Here is a 17,166-nt window from a genome sequence, read left to right on the forward strand (position 1 = left end):
TGAAACATTGAGAGAACATATTTGAACCAGTTGTTGTTGAATAGTTGCACAGATTGATGCTGTGGTGGCGCTGAGTGATGTTGTGGCGCGGAGTGAAGTTGTGGCGGCGACGAGTGTTGCTGTGGCGTTAAGTGATGCTGTGGTAGCACATAGTGATGTTGTGGTACCCATTAGTGATGCCATGGTGGTGCGATAGAGTGAGGGCGGTCGATAGCTAGAGGGAGGGCGATCGATAGATAGATAGATGGATAGATACAATGAGGGCGATAGATAGATTGATAGAGTGAATGGCGATAGATAGAGTGAGGGCGATAGATAGAGGGAGGGAGGGCGATAGATAGATATATAGATAGATAGAGTGAGGGGCAATAGATGGAGTGAGGGCGATAGAGTGAGGGCAAAAGATAGTGTAATTATGTGGTGTGTAATTATGTGGCACTGAGAGGTATTTGGAGTGTATGTTGCATTGACTGCAGTGTAAATATGTGGCGTGTAATTACGTGGCACTGAGTGGTATTTAGAGTATGTTGCATTGAGTGCAGTGTAATTATGTGGCACTGAGTGGTATTTGGAGTTTAATGTTACATTCAGTGCAGTGTAATTATGTGGCGTGTAATTATGTAGCACTGAGTGGTATTTGGAGCGTATGTTGCATTGAGTGCAGTGTAATTATGTGGCGTGTAATTATTAAAGTAACCGCTCACAGTAGACCCTCAAAAGCCAAAATAATCTGCTATTACCAGCTAATTCACTACAACTATGCAAATATGGGCCACCCTTTGGCTGCGGTGCAGGCAAACGGCCAAGATAATAATAACTATACGAAACTACGTGCTAGGCGCCAGCTGTACATGTGCAGATTTCCCCCATGGAGATAGTAACTGCTCACAGTAGATTCTAATAAGCAGAAAATAACTTGCTTTTACCAGCTAATTCACTACAACTAGGCCAATAGTAGGCTACACTTTGCTGCTTTGTCTTTGTCCTAAAAAAATAGTTTTTGAGCATAACTCTTAGATGTTATTTTGTTAAAAGGTTAAAAGTATGCTTCACTTGCAAACTGTAGCTGTGGCCTACATGCACCGCAATGGGTGCCAAGTCTATACAGAGTGCTGGCTAATCATGTATTATAAAGGTAAACAGTGTGCCCTCTGCACAGACTTAACATGCAACAATTTGCTCAAAAGTGTTCACTGAGCCCTTCCTTAAAAGTACTAGATGTGTTGTTTATGCAATCTGTAAGCCCTTTGTATAAAAAAGCTACATGTGGTTGTGCTATTTTTGTGCAAGAAGTTGCAGGCACCTTTTGCACTGTGTGCTACTTGAGTACTTTTGTTTGCAGTTTGAGGCTCAGTGACCGCAATAGGTGCGAACTCTGTGCACAGTGCTGGCTCAGCATATACTGTAAAAGTGAATAGTATGCTTTTTGTACAGACTTGACATGTAACAATTTGCACAAAAGTGCTAGCTAAGGCCTTTCGATAGGTGTGAACTCTGTGCACAGTGCTGGCTTAGCATATACTGAAAAAGGTGAATAGTGCCTTTTGTACAGACTTGACATGCAACAATTTGCACAAAAGTGCTAGCTAAGGCATTTGCTAATACTGCTAGGTGTGTTTTTTCCGCAATGTGCAAGCCCTTTGTAAAACAAGAGAAATGCAGTCATACAACTCTGACATTAACCTGTTTATTCCACGGAGTATATATGGGGATAACCTGGTTTAAGCTAAACGATTTGCTATGACAGCGGCCCCGGAGATGTGCCCTGGCAGGAAACGCTCTGGCAGAACAGGGGGCTGCGTAGAGGAAAGTGGAATGAGAGAATAGGGGTAAAACTAAATAGTCCTGCAAATTTCTAACATTCAATTTTTCTAAACAGGCCTCTATGAAAGCAAAAAATGCTTTCCAAAACACCCTCTAAAATAAGATAAAACATTTAGTGAGCCTTGATATACGTTCAAACATTTGAAAACAGACAACGGTTGCTCTAGGAAGGTGCAAGGAGCCATAAGACCCAATTCTGGGCCGGGATGAACCCAAGGGGTTGATCACCTCAGTAATATTAAAATGCAAGTTAACTGTGAGACTAAAATCATATTGTCTATGCGGATTGCCCAAAACTGAATGGCCCATTCTGAAGCAAAGGATAGACCTTGATTTTAAAAGCAGTAAATAAGATGTTTCCCAATAGCACGTTCCCCCAAACAATCTACTGAATGCCTTAAGGCCTGTCATCAATAAGAACACTTGAATATAATAGGAGATCCCCTCAAATAAGGTGTGTATTCATTACCATGCACAGATAATAGTAGTGGGATACTTCCTCTATTTTTTCAATATTTATATATCAGGTAAAAGGGGGTTCATCCGAAGTATCTATAGTTTATAAATGTTTATAGACACATGCAATATTTTTAGTTTTGCCATAATATGGCCCTTCTCATTAGACCTTTCAGAAGTGACAAACTTAAATCTTGATTCCGATTTTAAGGGGTGTTGATTTGGTTTCATGCACCTATTGCTAAATATCGCAATCTTTTATCATTTCTTATTTAAATGTGAAGTTACTAATGGATTATGGGCTAAATTTAGGACTCCCCACAGAATGGGAAGGAAAAACAAGCAGTATGAATTTAGAAACTAATAGAATTTCTTTAATATTGTACTGTTCGAATGTTCACTATTATAATGATTTTTAATCAATCAAACAATAAAGTATATATACACATCTTTATTCAGAAGCATTCTTTGTAATTACATAAAGAATTAGCCACTCAATCCCACTCCTATAAGGGCCGTTGTGGTACCTGAAGCATCATTTACAGTCCTCTTCGTTGGGTAATTAAGTAATGGTAATTTTCAATTCTGTCAGTCCTCTAGTTATTTGGGATGAACTAACCTCAAAATGTCTTCCAGGATTTAGCGTACAACCCTGAGACTATACAGTTATAGAGGCTTTTTATTTCTTTAATAGAGTTTCGCAACATTGATGTAGATGTGGATCTGGTAACTTTCCTCATTATCAATTATCTTCCAAGAAACTTGTGAGCTGAAAGTTTCAGCTAGAAAGGTTTATCTATCCATCTGGTCCTCATTCCTTCAGAACTTCCTTCTACTGCAAGAATAAACCAGTTGGCGACCTCACCCACAGAGACAACTGGTTTTAAGTATGGCTGCGGAACACCGACTATGTCCAGGCTCCAAAGTCCAAGACGGATATTGGTACCTCACACCGTGATAAGCACAAACTTGAGCAGCACACATATGTAAAGTACGATGACTACATCACGTCCTTCTCCAGGTAAAGCTATGAACCCTCACAAACGTTTGCAAGTATGCTTCATGCATGAAAAAATATAAAGGCAGGGGACCACAGCCATGGGCAATGTCAAACAATCTACATGGATGGAGTCAGTAAGAATACAGGTAAAAGGACTTTGCCCCTTTGTATTGGTTATGCTGAGAGGAGGCCTTGTAAGATCAGGAGAATGGGGGGGGGGGGCAGGGACTATGGAGCACTGAACCTTAGTGCAAGTGTGGCTTTCTTGGGTAAGGAGGGCAGGTAGAGTGGTACCATAGGGTAGGATGAGGACACCGCAGGAGTGAGTGAAGTATGGGGGTAAGCAATAGGCATGGTACCAAATAGAGAGCAGGGCAGAGACACCAGGGAAACGAAGAGAGACACCACAAGGTGAGATGAGGACACCTTCAGGAACAAGTGATGTATGGGGTTGGAGATGGAGAGAATGGGCAAGGTACCTGAGGCAGAGCCGGACACAGAGACCAGGGAAGAAGGGAGAGTGGTACCACAGGGTGAGATGAGGAGACCTTGAGGAATGAGTGATGCATGGAGGTGGAGAAAGGTTAGCAGTGGGCAGGGTACCAGATGCAGAGTAGGACAGAGGGACCAGGGAAGCAGTGAGAGTCGTACCACAGGAATGTGTAATGCCTGGGGATGGAGGGAGGCAAGAATGGGCATGGTACCAGAGGCAGAGCAGGGCAGAGAGAGGAAGGGAGAGAGGTACCATAAGCCAAGATGAGGACACCTCTGGAATGAAAAAAGCAGGGGAGATTAGCGGGGGCATGGTACCAGAAGCAGAGCAGGACAGAGTGACCAGGGAGAGTCTTACCACATGAATGAGTGATGCATGGGAAAAGCAGGGGAGATTAGCGGGGGCATGGTACCAGAAGAAGAGCAGGACAGAGTGACTAGGGAGAGTCTTACCACATGAATGAGTGATGCATGGGAAGCGGGTAAGAAGAGAGCATGGTACCAGAGAAAGGGGAGAGACCAGGGAAGCAGGAATAATTGTACCACAGAGTGAGAAGAGGACACCTTTAGGAATGAGTGATGCACGGGGTGGAGGGAGGTTAGCAGTGGGTATGGTACCAGAGGACTGGCAGAGAGACCAGGGAAACCAGGACAGTCGTACCACATGTTGAGATGAGGACACCTTCAGGAATGAGTGATGCATAGGAGTAAGGGTATAGAAGGGAGCCTGGTAGTACAGGGAGGGCAATAGACCATGGGGGCATGGAGACCAGGGAATCCGTGAGAGTGGAACCATAGGATAAGATGAGGACCCCGCAGGAGTGAGTAGGGCATGTGGGGTAAGCAGTGGGCATGGTACCAGAGAGAGGGAAGGGCAAAGAGACCGGGGAAGCAGGGAGAGAGACACCACAGTGTGAGATGAGGACACCTTCAGGAACAAATGATGTATGGGGGTGCAGGAGGGGAGAATAGGCATGGTACCTGAGGCAGAGCAGGGCAGAGACCAGGGAAGAAGGGAGAGTGGTACCACAGGGTGAGATGAGGAAACCCTCAGGAACGAGTGATACATGGGGGTAGGGTGAGGTAAGCAGTGGGCATGGTACCAGAGGCAGAGCAGAGAGAACAGAGAAGCAGGGAGAGTTGTACCACAAGGTGCGATGTGGATACCTTCGGGATTGAGTAAAGCATAGGTTGACTGATTGATTGGTTGATTGATTGATTGATTGATAGGTGTGGAGGGAGGTAAGCAATGGGCATGGTACCAGAGGCAGGGCAGAGAGACCAGTGAAGCAGGGAGAGTCTTACTACAGGAATGAGTGATGCATGGGAAGGGGGTAAGAAGAGAGCATGGTACCAGAGACAGAGACTAGGAAAGCAGTGAGAGAGGTACCACAGGGTAAGATGAGGCAACCTTCAGGAGTGGGTGATGGGTGAGGTGAAGGGAGGTTAGCAGTGGGCATGGACCAGAGGCAGGGGTCTGAGAAGCAAGGAGTGTGGTACCACAGGAACGAGGGCTGCATGGGGTGTGATGGCTGGGCATGGTGGCAGAGCAGGGCACCTGGCCCCCCGCTTGTAGCAGAGCCCTGGGGGGGTGTGGGGGGGGGCACGGCCTCTCCTCACAGAGAGGGGGCGTGAGCGGATACAGCCCCCGTTGCAGAGGCTGGAGGGTCCCCACACTCCCCTGCCCCAACTCACGTTCACTCCTATGGGCAAAACATGGGCATTACCAGCTCTACCGGAAGCGGATGTGACAACATCAACGAACATAGACGTTCTAGCGAGAGAGAGGTGGCTAGAAACCGTATGGTGACTGGAGACAGTAGCTGCTAGAGCCTGGGACGGACAGCCTCGTGCCAATCAATGAAGGGTGTCACGCTCGAGTAAAACAGAGAGTGGGCTCTGCAATCACCGCACAAAGATGGAGCCCACAGCTGTGTAAACACACTGTACGCAGCACTATCTCCGCACCAAGATGGCTGCCACGAACGCTGGTATGCGCTCGGCTTGCGAGTCTCCTTCCAAGATGGCTGCCACTGACGGTGAAGTCTCACTCCTTTACTAGACTCATACCATCTGTTACTGCACTTAGAAGATAACACTCCAAGATGCGGAAACACTACTCACGATGAGCAGCTGCAGCAGTGTGTTTTAGTGACGACAGACGTTGCGTTCCCTGTACTAAGATGGCCGATGCAGCAGTGTGTTTTACGTCACTGCGGACGTCGCGTTCCCTGTATTAAGATGGCTGACGCCCTACTCACGACGACCAGCCGCAGGAGTGTATTACGTCATGACGGACGTCGCACTCCCTGTACTAAGATGGCCGCTGTTTACGTGCGTTGAATGAGAAGCGCGGCCCGTTGTCCTTCGTCTGTTTCGCGCTCACAGAGCAGCTCCCGCCGCCACCTTCCGTTCCCGCCACAGCCCCACTGCCCCGGAGATGGCGTGAGTCCCCCGGCCCCAGGCGCTGCTGCTGCTCGTCCTGGTCATCGGCTCTGACGGGTGCGAGGCCGCGCGCAGCCGGAGCCCCGAGAAGCAGAATGCCTTCCGCTGGGCGGCGAGCGCGGCCTACCAGGGGTGAGCGCAGTCTGTGAAGAGGAGAATGTGCGGGCGGCGAACAAGGTGAGGGAGGGGGCACAAGGTGAGGGGTGAGGCGCACGGGGTGGGGGGGCTGGCTGTGTGCGTGCACGCACGCACACTTGCATGTGTGTAAGCGCGTCTGCGCAAGCGCCTCTTGCATGCGCGTCCACTGACCACAATCTGCGCGTGCCCCGGTCTGTACCACTTGGCAAGCAAGGCGACAACAATAGATCTCGCTGGCGACAGCGCTATTGCGCTGCATCACCAGTGAGACCTAAAAATGTACTCAAAGGAATAGGTCTAAGAACATGAGCCTAGAAAGTAGAAAAGGCGCTTTACAACTCCTGACCTTAAATTAATCCAGGAACAGAACATTGTGGGGAACAAAACTACATATGAGTGATTATAATTCAGTACAAATTGGACCCAATGTGGAAAAGTGCATTTCTAAGAAGGCAAAAAGGTCAGTCTTCCCTAGTTGTAATGCAAAAATATGTGTATTCAAGTGAATACAAATGTTAAAGTGTTCTTTGTTTGCAATGTTACATTTATTGTAGGGTTAAATACAATACAAAATAAAAGAATAGCAGCTTGCAATGCTCAAAGAAAAAATATGCACCATCACCGACACCAACATTTAAGTCACTGATTGCTTAGTAAATAGTAAAGAAGTGAGCCACCAGAGGGGCGGCACTCAGGAATGACCTTTCAACAGAAGAAAGTTGAATTATTCACCGTACAAAACCTACAGTCGTAGCAGTTAGCAAGACTGATATCCACATAGGTGCCCTATTCTTTAGCAAGGAAATAAATTAATCACTACTGATGCTCCAGATATACCTCTGTTAAAAGGGTGATCCAGGGGTATAGCACATTTGATGCAGGATATTCCTTTCTTTACCCATAGTCGACAACGTGTCTTGACACTGAAGTCCTTCAACAGACTCAGATTGCACTCCAGATCACATTTAGCATACAAAAGTAGATACATTCTGCTAAAAAAGGAGGTTAATTATGAGAGAAAAAACGATCAACTGTTTCAAATGAAAGCCAGAAATAACACTAGACCCCCTTAGACAAATCGAGAAAAACTTTGCCTTGTGACAAACTTTAAAAGGTAGATCAGCTAATACCATTTATTGTAATGAACATCACCAACTTTTCTTTCCACGATAATCAACTGTGAAGACAACCACACGAACAACTTTTTTGTTTAAACCATTCACAATACAGAATATTTGTGCCAATACAAACAATTTACAAATGTAGAGCTATTCTAGCAATCCATTTAAAAGCCCTGAACACATTTAATAGAAATATAGCAAGAAACCCCATGAAACCACTGGATAGATTTCCTTCATACCGCAGCTCTTCTCTAAGTTATTTGGACATTTAACAGAATCTCTCTGAAACATACACTCATAATCAGGTGCGACATTAAAAACTGGCTGTAGGTTTCACAAATACTATCAGTACCAAGATCACAAGCTGTATTGCAGAACACAAAGGCGAAGCAGCAGCATAGCCATAAGGGAACCGAGGAACTGCAAAAAACAAAGATGAAAGACTAGGTGCTGTGCTTTTTCCTGCTACGTACACAGAATCTGGAACATCATTCCATTTCAAATCCAGAAGGCCAATTCCCCTCTACAGTTCTGGAAGGAGCTGAAAACTTATCAAAACTCATACTAGACAACGGATTAACTAGTAGGTTCTCTCGGCAGGGATTCTCACCTCATAGTACAATAACATGGATGCTAAAAGAAGAGAGCAAAATGCCTCAAAGTTGTTCTAAACTTAGTAAATGTAGCACCCAGAAAAATAAGAAAAATGCAGTTGAGAGTGAAGATTATGCAGCTTGTGAATAACACTGCAATTCTCTCAAAGACTAATGCACAGGAGCTGCACCTTGTAAATTCTTTCTCACACCAACAAAGAATAACAGACATATAGTGGATTAACATATACACAATGTATGTACATTCTTGTGCTCTAAATGAGGATAAAAGGCTAAAGATGCGGAGAGATAATGTGTATATGTGTAAAATTAAATCCAGCATACGTAAAAGCAGTGTAGCAAAATTCAGTGAGTCCTGAACTGCCCCATGACCCTTAATCATTTGATATCATGTGTAAGAGCAAAAGTGAGGATGATTTGTTTGGGCAGAAGAAATCACATAACAAATGCCTTTGCTGCTGCAATGGATGCATCACATGGGCACACCCAAGTAAATGCTGACCAGTTACAAGTAGCTACCATTCATTCACCCGAATGATAACAGCTACTCTAACGGCCTCTAATATGGAAGAGCAGAACAAGTCATTATTGGTCAGGCACACAGATGCCGAACAGCTTAAAGTTCTGATGCCATATCCCCCAGACTAAAACCGTGTCAGACAGGCTTCTGGAAGAAAGATGCCGTTCGAATTTTGCAACTAGAAACGTTTAGGGAAGGGAAGTAACCCAATCCCCGAGTCTGAAAGGAGAATGGTAATCGCACCCCTGGGCTCCACACCTGGATATCTACTTCCGCGATGAACCCTTGTGAGTGTCTTATCAGAAAAGAAGAGCAGCCTTGGACTACCTACTGGCAGATGAGGCCAGACTCATATCACTCCCCGATTGACAGAATAATCCAATCAGGGTCAGTTACTTTTGCATCATTGCTCCCCTTCAATCCTGGGGCATATTTTGTGCATAGTCAGTCCATGATCAGTCCGTGTGGGGAGGCTTCTCCCAGTCTCTTGGCATCGGTCTGTCCTATACCTAGAGAGGGACTTCAGGAGTCAAGTCAAGTCAAGTCATAAAATTTATATAGCGCACTACATACCCAGAGGGTTTCAAGGCGCTTAGGAAGGGGAGGATGAATTATTTGTCAAAGATCCACGTTTTAAGCTGTTTTCTGAACGCTAGGTGATTCTGGGTGAGGCGAAGGTGAGCGGGGAGAGAGTTCCATGTTCTGGCAGCCAGGTAAGAAAAGGATCTGCCTCCCATGGTGGTCTTGTTGATGCGAGGTACAGTGGCGAGGGCTTGGCTGGAAGAGCGAAGTTGGCGGGAGGGGGTGTAGAAGGACAGTCGAGAGTTGAGGCAATCTGGTCCGATGTCGTAGAGTGATTTGTGTGCGTGGGTAAGCAGACGGAAAGTAATCCTCTTATTGACGGGTAGCCAGTGGAGGTCTTTGATGTGACCAGAGATGTGTTCGTTGCGTGGGATGTCTAATATGAGCCTGGCAGAGGCGTTTTGGATTCGTTGTAGTTTCTTCTGGAGTTTAGCGGTGGTACCGACACTAACCCACCAAGCCTCTATTAAGAATAGGGAGGGGCACACGGGAGCTGGAATGTTCCACAGAAAAGATACCAGTTTGGCTTAAACAATGGCTCACCATTCTCACCTAGCGAACTCACTGGCTTTCAATACACACATCACACATACCACTGAGGCAAAACTACACCCAGGTAAGGGAGACTGCACATATTTTAGCAAGAGAGAGGTGGTAGGCAGCCACTTCTAAAGGATACAGGGGTAGATGTACCAGAGTTTAGATTAATGCTGCCGTTAATCTTTGTCCACCACAGCCTGGGTGGAGGACAGTGGTGACTCAGTATAGGGGGTGCACTATACATTGCCCCTCTACCACAGAGCCAAGCTTCAGGGCCTTTATCCATGTAAACAGGAAGACGCTCAGTGGACATGTGTGATTGTCATGTTCACAGAGGGCAAGATAGCAGGCTCTTCAAAGCTGTACAGAAGATGTTCTGTCCCAACAACATGGCTCTATGCATGTACTACAGGAGAATGGGCTGGATGGTTGATACCTCCTCCTAGAACCTGAAAACCCAAAAGAGCATTGCCAAGGTGAACACCACATTATATACAAGGAATGTTAGAGAAGGTTAAGAGAACACCACTAGCGTATCAGTCTCTCCGAGACCTTGATCACGGCTGATTTTGGCGGGTATCACTACACTTCATAAATTCAAAACCGCCATCATGTGACTTCCTGTTTCTTCACAGGCTTTCTGGGACATGTCGTTTTTACCATTATAGGTTGTGCCACATATTACCAATATTTACATAGTTTTACAGGTTTTCTAGTCTTGCTTGCACCAATATGGTTTTGAAATTTCAAATTGGTTTTGGGGTCACATATAGTACATCTTTCGCTGCACTGCGTACATTTAAAATTCAAATATCCAGTGTGTATACATATATATATATATATATATATACTAGCAGCCCGCCCCAGCGTTGCCTGGGGGTAATGAGGCTTTAGGGCCAACCGCCTGCCTTGGCCCCCGCCCGCCCCGACCCCCTAACGCTCCTACATTGCCCCGAGTGGAGTGTGTTATCTTTCAGCCTCGTCGTCCTTCACCCACCAGCAGAGCGGCTCAGACCATGTCCCTATTTGAAATACCGGACAACCAGGATGTGACAGTTCCTGAAGGCAGAGACTGATGCTGCCTGGTTTTGTTCCATCGTTCCTGTTTGCACACAAGTGAAGTGTGCCAATTACTTTTTCATATCTGTGTGTACAACTCCCTCCCCGCTTGCACACTTGTGATGTATTCCAGTTACTGTCACCTACATTTGAAATGTGCGAGGTTCCGCCTGTGCCCTGCTGTTCATCTGTGCTGCGAATGTTTTGTCTGGCCGTTTTACTGCCTTGCGTCACACATTTCAGAAAAGCAGTACCGTCAACTGAGTCAGTGAATTATGATTTGGAACATTGCTACCGGCATGATTGGATACTTACTGCCACCTACTGGAGGAATGTTAAACTTTGATTTCGCCTGCACCTTCGTTACTAATGATTTCTCACATGGCATCCAAAGCAGGATACCACAGGGGGGGGGGGGGGGTGACGAAGAACTTACCTTTCCTTCTTCCTGCGAGACTGCATCACGTGCTGCCTGAGCTCCAGCTTGCTCCGGAGTCCTACTGCGTTGTAGGCAGCCTCGCTCCCCCTGCATTCTCCAGCGCCGCTCTTCCTGTTGCTTCCACGCCGCTCCTCCCCGCGCTCCCGATGTCATGACGCAGACGTCGCGGCCGGCGCTAGTTGCAAGGGACTACTTTTATTTATTTAAACATTTTTAAAACAATGTATATTTTTTATTTTTAAATAGCCTATGTCCTTCTGCTTGCCCTGCGGTTTTCAATGATGTCTTTGTTGTTCGGATTGGTGGTGTACTTTGAGTTTACCTTGCCAAAAGGTGCAAGTTCTCTCTTTATAATAGTAGTATAGATATATATACATATACATATATACATATATATATATATATATATATATATATATATATATATATATATATATATATATATTCATTCACTGAAAAAACCATAGGTTTCACACCAGTTATAGTTAGGAATTAGCATTTAAAAAACCTATTAAATTCACTGACAAAACCATAGGTTTCACACCAGTTATAGTTAGCTGGAAATTTTACTGACATAAAACCATTGAAATTCCCACGTTATAGTTAGTTGGACTCACTATAACTTGCGCGCCTGCAATGCACTGCTGATGACGTCACATATTACATCACTCATGACATGGTCAGTGACATCACTCATGACATCACTGATGACACCATCCTTGTGACAGAGTGACAGACCTAATTTCAGTGTAATGTAACGCTTGAAACACATTCAAAAATAGAAACAAACATTTTGAAAAAAATGGAGATACCCAAACCAGTAACAACAACCAATTCAGTAATTCCACCATCTATATACACATCCACTCATTCACCAACAGTTCTATATAGTCACTCATATATATACTCACTCATCATATGTAGTGATACACCTATACATCCTGTTACACATCAGCAGTCATCCAAAAGTTACTCACACACATACTCACACATGCAAATAAACTATTGAACATCCATTTATTTGCATATACATTTATACACACACTACCACCTTACTTCTAAGGAAACTTACACATACTTACTCTCTTAAACAATCACTTATAGAAACACATACTTATTTAAACAGGAACTCCTACAATCTCTCACTATATATACTATACTCACTTATATACATCAATACTCACATATACTAGATTAAAACATATGTTGTTACTAATGAAGACACTAGTGAGACAGTCATTCACTCACTAACACACACATATACACACTCATCCACCCATACAGTCCTGCACATATGCTGTCTTCAAAACACATACAAACAGTGAGTCAGTCACCAACCCCTGCAGCCACTTATACACAAAGAGAAACACTGATACAAACATTTAAATATTTAAACAATACTCGCTAATATATGTATTCACTAAGATACACTTAATAAGCCAGTTAACCAACCAATTTTTTTTTTTTTTTTAAATACATTTACACACTTAAACATTTATTCTTCCATCGACCTTTACAAATGCATATATAAAACAAATGTATTTTTCAGAAAGACACACATTCACTGGATGGTGTCATCAGTGATGTCATGAGTGATGTCACTGACCATGTCATGAGTGATGTAATATGTGACGTCATCAGCAGTGCATTGCAGGCGCGCAAGTTATAGTGAGTCCAACTAACTATAACGTGGGAATTTCAATGGTTTTATGTCAGTAAAATTTCCAGCTAACTATAACTGGTGTGAAACCTATGGTTTTGTCAGTGAATTTAATAGGTTTTTTAAATGCTAATTCCTAACTATAACTGGTGTGAAACCTATGGTTTTTTCAGTGAATTTCAAAGGTTTTTTAAATGCTAATTCCTAACTATAACTGGTGTGAAACCTATGGTTTTTTTTCAGTGAATTTCAAAGTTTTTTTTAATGCTAATTCCTAACTATATAAGACCTGAAAGCCCACCAGGAATCTCCAGTATGCGCCAGGGGACTGCATTGCAGAGAGGTGTAATGAAGCCACAACCCTTTTTACACCTCTCTGCAACGCAGCCCCCGTGCATGTTTGAAGAGGGGGAACTAATTCCCCTTGCATACTGGGGGCCCCTGGGGGCCAATTAGCCCACCTCGAACCTCCAGTATGCGCCAGGGGCTACATTGCAGAGGTGTAATGAGACTATGCCCCTTGTTACACCTCTCTGCAACGCAGCCCACTGCCGCGTTTGCAGAGGGGGAACTAATTCCCCTTACATACTGGGGGTCCCTGGGGTCAACTAGTCCACCAGGAGCCTCCAGTATGCGCGAGGGAGCTGCATTGCAGAGAAGTGTAATGAGGCCACACCCTTGTTACACCTCTCTGCAATGCAGGCCACTGGCGCGTTTGCAGAGGGGGGACTAATTCCCCTTGCATACTGGGGGTCCCTGGATCATATCTGCCCAAACACCGATATTCCGAACGATTGTAAATGTCTTTTCTTGAGAAACATTTGGATTTGGATTATCATGTCCTATACTTTGGAATTTTTGAAAGACTGACTTTGAGGATGCTATAAATTACTCAAGTCTGCCCGAATTGTGTGGGTAAAATTGATACCTAGTCACTTTGAATAAGAATATACTTATGTCTCGTCTAACATTTGGAAGAAATATCTAGTTATATGACAACTGGATACCGACATAACTTGAAGGAAATAAGAACGCCCTGAAGAAGTTCTGTTGTACAGAACGAAACGTTTCGGCTGGCTGTGGTACATAAACTTAAGGAAAATAAAAGCATTTGAATATACACCAAGATTCAGCGCTTCAATAAGGACTCTAAGTGATATGATTTGATTGGACTCATTGTGAAAGTGGTGCTGTGCCAAACTTTGGAATATTCTCCACTACTCTCTACTACTTACTCTCTCCTACTCCACTACTCTCAAATACTCACTGTCTACTACTCTACTACTCACTCTCTACTACTCCTCACTCTCTACTACTCCTCACTCTCTACTACTCCTCACTCTCTACTACTCCTCACTCTCTACTACTCCTCTCACTCTCTACTACTCCTCTCACTCTCTACTACTACTCACTCTACTACTCCTCACACTCTACTACTCACACTCTACTACTCACACTCTACTACTCACACTCTACTACTCACACTCTACTACTCACACTCTACTACTCACACTCTACTACTCACTCTACTACTCACACTCTACTACTCACTCTACTACTCACTCTACTACTCACTCTACTACTCACTCTACTACTCACTCTACTACTCTCTCTACTACTCTCTCTACTACTCTCTCTACTACTCTCTCTACTACTCTCTCTACTACTCTCTCTACTACTCTCTACTACTCTCTACTACTCTCTACTACTCTCTACTACTCTCTCTCTACCTCTCTCTCTACCTCTCTCTCTACCTCTCTCTCTACCTCTCTCTCTACCTCTCTCTTCTTTCTCTACTAATCTCTACCTCTCTACCGCTACCTCTCTACCTCTACACCTCTACCTCTCTACCTCTCTCTACACGCACACATATACACATATATGCATATATATATATGAAAAGGAATCCCAGCCTGTCAGTGAGTGACAGGCAGCTGCAGGGTGCAGACCTCAAAGCACCACGGCAGACAGCCAGATGTAAAGCTCACAGATAGTACAAACTCAAGTGAGTAGCAGGTTCAAACGTTTATTAGGAAGTAACGCGTTTCACTCCACTGGGGAGCTTGTTCACACAAAAAGATATATATATATATATGCATATGCATTTATATATATATATGTATGTGTATGTATAAAAAAAACAGAACATTTTTTTTTTTAAACAGCTACTTTTAAAACGGTCATTCTTTTTCCCCATGGTACGCTCCCCGGTACGCGCACCGGGCGCTCCCCCCGCGAAAATCAAAAAATGTTTTTTTTTTTTTGCCCCGCGGGGCCCTTTTATGACCCCCACATCAAACCTAGGGGGTCTAGGGGGGGTCTACTCTGCCCCCTTATGGTCATTTCCCTCTTTGTTTTGGCCACCTCTCGTGTCTCGATCCTACCGAGACACAAGATGGCGGCCGCTCCGGACTGTTTAGAATGTTTCCAGACACCCCAGAGCCAATCAGCTTTCTGCGCTTAAGTCGCGTGGCGCGCCCGGTGCGCGTACCGGAGCGCGCCTATAGATATATATATTTTTGAACCTTAATTACTCAAAATCCACTGGAGCACATATCTTGAGACATAGCAAAGGCACATCGGGCTACCAGTCCCTACAATTTTGCCAAGTTTGGTGGAAATCCATTCAGCCGTTCGGGCTAAAAGTGAAATCGACCGCCCTATGGAAATTAGCATGGGGAAAACGCGTTTTGGGACCCCCCTTTTATCTCGGCCCCCGCTTGACGAATCCCCCCCAAACTTTCAGAGAAGGACCGGAACGCCGCAAGGCCATTTTGAGGCAGATTCGTCAACCGGCGCCAAAGTTATTCCAAATAGAATTTTGAGATTTAACATTGAAAAAAATCCTAACTATAACTACCTACTGGCGACCGCCAGTAGGATATATATATATATATATATATATATATATATATATATATATATATATATATATATATATATAGATATATATATATATATATATATATATATATATATATATATATATCCTACTGGCGGATGCCATTAGGTAGTTCTAGTTAGGACCTATTATCCATAGGAAAAGCGTTTTTTGATTTGCCAATATCTTTGGCGCCGTTTGACGAATCCTCGCGAAATCTTCCCAAAAAAAAGGTTCACTCAGGTCATCTCCTGTCTTGAAAGTTTCGGGGTGATTCATCAAGCGGGCTGAGAAAAAAGGGGTGTCCCAAAATGCGTTTTCACCATGTCAATTACCATGGGAAATTTTAGACAAGGCTACAACCCAAACTGCTGAACGGAATTACACCAAATTTGACAAAAGGGTAGTGCTTGATTCAGAATTTCTAATAAAAAATTTCAACACAAAAAATGGTGTAAATCTGTTCAGTAGTTCCTGAAAAATAAAAAAAAAGATAACTTTCGATATCTGGGCGTAGCCTAACCACACATTCCCTCCAGAGTACGAGCTTGCCTCCGATTGGCTGCCAACACTTCAAACTAGGAAGTGTTGGCAGCCATCTTGTGCTTCGGACTGAGGGAGAAAGAAAAAGGTGAGGGAAAGATAAAAAACACAAGTATATATATATATATACACATATATACACACACACACATATATATATATATATATATATATATATATATATACACACATATATACACATACATACTCACATACATACTCACACGCTATATATACTGAGAACAATCAGTTAATGAAAGAACATGTTGTGCCAGGTGCAATTGGGTGAAAAACTGCCACTGATATGGACAGATTTAGCTCTACTTCTGCTTGCTTGGCATCTCTTAATTGGCTTCCTATGTGAAAAAGAGAAAGTTTCAGACTTTTATTCCATGCTCATAAGACCCTGTCTAATACTGGACCTAAGGTCTTACAAGGTAAAGGGGAGTTTTACAAACCTACTCGTACCCGAGACCCCAGATTTTAGCCCTAGCCAGGACCAAATGAGTAATAAGAGGCAAGTCTGGTGATGCTCCTACGGTATATGGTCAGAATAGGCAGTTTACTAGCGCCGGGAAATCCTAAATTGGATAAGTGTTGTGTTTTACAAATATTGTAAAATAAAATAAATTCAACTGTATCTGGAAGGAAAACAACAAGTTTTTTGCTTATATAGTCCCTTTGTCTGGGAATGTATCTTGATGCATGTGTAATCCAACCACAAAGATCAATTCAAATTTCACAGAAATATCAAGGAATTGTTTGTTTATGATGAAACATCCATCAAGATTTTGTGGTGTGCCCAATTAGGTGTAGACTTTTTTGCTCAGGCTATGAAGGTCTATCACTTAC

The 17,166-nt window shown here is 43.8% G+C and overlaps 1 protein-coding gene across 2 annotated transcripts in view; it reads right to left on the minus strand.

Annotated features, from left to right (window-relative positions):
- GRK6 (G protein-coupled receptor kinase 6) overlaps nt 1–17,166 on the minus strand; it is a 627,649-nt gene that overhangs the window by 481,927 nt on the left and 128,556 nt on the right. The window lies entirely within an intron of this gene.

Source organism: Lissotriton vulgaris, chromosome 7, assembly GCF_964263255.1.
Source record: "Lissotriton vulgaris chromosome 7, aLisVul1.2, whole genome shotgun sequence".
NCBI classification, from domain to species: domain Eukaryota; kingdom Metazoa; phylum Chordata; class Amphibia; order Caudata; family Salamandridae; genus Lissotriton; species Lissotriton vulgaris.